Source organism: Puma concolor, chromosome C1 (assembly GCF_028749965.1).
Source record: "Puma concolor isolate L17-30 chromosome C1, mPumCon1.1.hap2, whole genome shotgun sequence".
NCBI classification, from domain to species: Eukaryota; Metazoa; Chordata; class Mammalia; order Carnivora; family Felidae; genus Puma; species Puma concolor.
The window spans coordinates 202,506,202-202,510,380 of NC_141674.1; positions in this window are offsets into that span (position 1 = coordinate 202,506,202).

The window sequence follows — 4,179 nt, forward strand, 5'->3', positions numbered from 1 at the left end:
GTTGTGTGTCTTTTGCCTGAGTCTTTGGGGGGCTTCCCGGGGAAAGCGATCTGGCGCTGGCTGGCCTCGTCTGTCTACCTCTGTCCCCGACTCCTGGGAGTAGGGGCTGGGAGTGAGTGGGACAGGCACAGCCTTGGCTGGGCTGGGAATGAGAAGGATGGGTCAGGAGGCAGGGGAATCTCCTCCCTCAAGTGGCCTATGGAAACTTAAAGTCTTCAGTCCAGGTGGACCCTTCCAGTGCGGCCACAGGACTCTGGTGTCTCCCCTGGACTGCCAGCTCAGCCTCTGGCCCCCAAGCTGCCCCTGGGTGGGCAGTGAGGGAGGAGCGGTCGAGCGAGTGTCTTTCTCTCTCCCATGTTCAGTCTCACGTTCAGGTGGTGTTGCAGAGGGCGACAGAACAGGGAGAGACACTGGATCTGAGGCCCTCTGGCCCCTGAAGTAAGGACAGCTCCCTTCTGGGCAGGGGGAGATGACCCCCAGGTCCCCAAGGAAAGGGAGCGGGTTATTGTATGCCAGCGTGTTCACCAAGGTGCTGCCTCTGGGAATTCAGGTGCTGTTCTCCAAGGGGCCCAAGTAACTCTTCGGCTTCCAGAACAGCAGTGTTCACAAGACTACACGTGCACCGATGAGCACCTGTTTCTGAAGCAAAATTCTATGAGAGTTCTACCCACTGTTCTGGGGGCCCCTGACCCCTGGCGAGTTGCAGGGGCCTCTGCACTTGGCAGTGGGCCACAGGGAAAGGAGTGCCCCCCTCTCTCCCCTCCCTAGCACCGGGCACAGAGCCCCACCTTTCCTGCTAGTCCCTTTTTTGTGTCTGGAGTCGGACACTTTCCTGCCACAGGAGGTGAGGGAAAGTGGTTTTGTTCGACCATCTCCCTCCTGTCCTTCCTTCTATCGACTCAGGAGAGGCAAAAAGGCACTTGGGGCCTTTAAGGGGGTGAGACTTGCTTCTCCCCTTAGAAGGAAACCAGGTCCCCCAAAGCAGATAAATCCTGGCCAGAGTGCTCTAGGCTGCATCAGGCCAAGGCCAAGGCCTGCAGGCCGTTTGGTCATTTGGGCCATGTGCTCTGCTGCTCCAAAACTGAGTTAATTCTGTCAATCCTCATGAATCTATCAACGAGGAACTATTAGGCCCACTCTACAGATGAAGAAAAAACCCACAGAGGTGTCCAACCTCCAAGGCCCAGGCTGGGGTTCCAAATTCCAGAGTGCTGAGGCTGCTCAGCTCGGAGTTACGCTCCCCTCTCGGGGGCGGAAGCAGGGCGGGGCTGCCTGGAGGGAGCCCAGGGCACTCTTGGCGCGGGCTGGGTCTGTACCCTGTGGGCCAGCCATCCTGGTTTGGGGTCTGATTTTCCTTCGTCCACGGGTGGGTGCTCTGGCCGCCCACCCCTCGGCTGCAGCTGCTGTCCTGGGATGGGGCAGCGGGTGCTGGCTCTCCCTGCAGGTGCAGGCGGTCTCGACCCCGGCTAACATTCGAATCTACCGGGGCGCTTAAAAAAACATGCATGTCAGCATCCCACCGTCAGAGATTCTGATTTAATTGGCCTGGAGTGGAGCCCAGGTAGGGTTTTCCTTCCTTCCTTCCTTCCTTCCTTCCTTCCTTCCTTCCTTCCTCTTTCTTTCTTTCTTTCTTTCTCTCTTTTTCCTTTCTCTCTTTCTTTCTCTTTCCTTTCTCTTTCTCTTTTTCTTTTTCTCTCTCTTCTTCCTTCCTTCCTTTTTCTTTTCTTTTCTTTTTCTTCTTTTTCCCAGGCAATTCTAATGAAGAGCTGGGCAAAAAGAAAGCTGGAGTCAGGACACCTGGGTTTGAATCCTGTCCCACCACTTACTGTTTTATTGCCCTGGAGCTACTCGCCTCCTCTGAGACTCAAGTTTTCTGCATCTCATGGGGATGATCTCAGCCTCAAATAACTGGGTGGTAGCAATGTGAGACCATGGATGTGAAAACCATATAAATTGGGGTGGATTATGAAGGGGCCATCGCTGGAGTTAACGCTCACGCCAGACCCCCTCCCCTGCCCCCGCCCCCGCCATACCCCAAGGCTGCCGACTCGGGCCCTTTCTGTAGTATTTTTGCAGAGTGCTCATTTCCACGTCACTTGCTCACAGCCTCCCTGTGCTCTAAACCCTCTGAAGAGGATTTTATGGGTGAGCCACACCCCCACTGTGGCTCTAGCTACAGGAACCCCCTGATGGATGGATGGATAGTATGCCCTAGAAACCTTTGCTGAGGGAAAGTATAATTGCTCCCAAGTGGGAAGATGGCTGGGAGGAGTTGGGGGGGAGGGATCTTGAGGATTGCAAGCTGGTTGCTCACCTCCTGGAACTCCTGGGCTGTTGACAAACACTGGGGCTATACTGCCACCGTGGGGGCAGCACAGGAAACTGCTGCTGGGTTTCGGAGGGTGATTTTGCTTAAGCGGTGGTCCCAGGAGTCCATTTGGGAGCTTGGGTGCTTGTTAACCTCGCAGAAACAGGGGGACCCATTGTCGAAGACCGCCTGAGCTAGAAGCCTGGGAAGGGATCTGGGAATCTGCATTGAAACACGCCCCCTGGGCGATTCTAATTCATAGAGTCACCTAGTTTCTCGGTGACCTAATTTGTACAATTTGGGGCAGATTCAGAGCCCCTGGTTTAGAAATTATTAAGAATTTCAAGGGGCGCCTGGGTGGCTCAGTTGGTTAAGCGTCTGCCTTGGGCTCGGGTCATGATCTTGCGGTTCGTGAGTTCGAGCCCTGCGTCGGATTCTCTGTTGTCAACACAGAGCCCGCTTTTCGGATCCTCTGTCTCCCTCTCTTTCTGCCCCTCCCCTGCATGTTCTCTCTCTCCCTCTCTGTCTCTCTGAAAAATAAACATTTGAAAAAACAGAATTTCAAGACAGTTATGGCAGAGGATCAAGCCAGGCCCAGGCCCTGTGTGACCACACAGCCTTCGTGCCTGGGAAGCTGGCCTTGTTGTTAAGCCCTCTGAATCTGGACGGCCACTGCTGTAGAGACTGGACCGGCTCCATAGGATGTGGTGGGTGAGAGCGCCCCCGGGGGGTGAGGCAGTTTTTGAACGGAATTTGGACTCTACCACTTATGACATACGGGACTTTGGACACATTCCTAACCTCTGAGCTTTATTTATTTCCCTTTTAAATACTGGGATGATTTCTTTTTCAAAGAATTGTTTTGAGAATATAAAATCATTTCTGTCATATAGGAAGTGCGGCTGACGTGTAGTTAGTGCTGCATCCTGGGCTCAGGGTTAGGGTTCTCGGAGGTGAAGATGAGACAGATTACGGCCCCTGTCCCTAAGGGTTGACACTGCAGTGGATGGAAACAACCACAGGAGTCTGTGACGTCCATGGGAGGGACAGAGGTGTGCCCGAGTGCATTTGGGAGGAATGTATGTCCCACAGGAACAGTTGTAAGGAGGTAGGAGTTTCAGAGGAAGATGTGGTGTGTGTGTGGGGGGGGGTGTTCAGCCGAGAGAATAGCATGAGCTACGTGGAGGCTTGAGGCTCCCTGTGGTCAAGAGAGGGTGTAGATACAGGAGCAGCTGGGGAGGAAGTCAGAGGAGAGCTCGTCAGGAAGGATTTTGGGGGTCTTGCTGAGGGATTTCAGCTTTGGACTGAAAGGAAAGTGTTTAAGCAGAGGATGGGCATGACTGGATGTGTGATTTTTTTTTTTTTAATTTTTTATTTGAGAGAGAGACAGAGAAGAGAGTGCAGGGGAGAGGGGCAGAGGGAGAGAGAGAGAGAGAGTCTCAAGCAGGCTCAGGGTGGAGCTCGACGTGGGGCTTGATCTCATGAACTTGGGCTCATAACCTGAGCCGAAATCAAGAGTCAGATGCTCAACCGACTGAGCCACCCAGACGCCCCAGATTTGAGAGTTTTCGATGAGGTAGCCAATTCCTGGGACGTGGGGACGTAGGAGGTGAATGAGGAGTCAGCAATGACACTGGGGGTCAGGCTAAGGCAACTGGGTAGATGGCGGTACCATTCTCTGGGACAGCAGCCGGAAAGGGAGGAAGGATTTGGGGAGGAGGAGAGGGTGGTTTAGGAGGGAACGTGATGAGTTCAAATGGCGTTCTTGTTCTTGAACTTGCAGTGTGTAAGGTGTAAGATAAAATAAGATGGGCAAGGTACCTGAGCGTACAGGATGAATTCGATTTTGGGCACACTGTATTGGAGCTGCC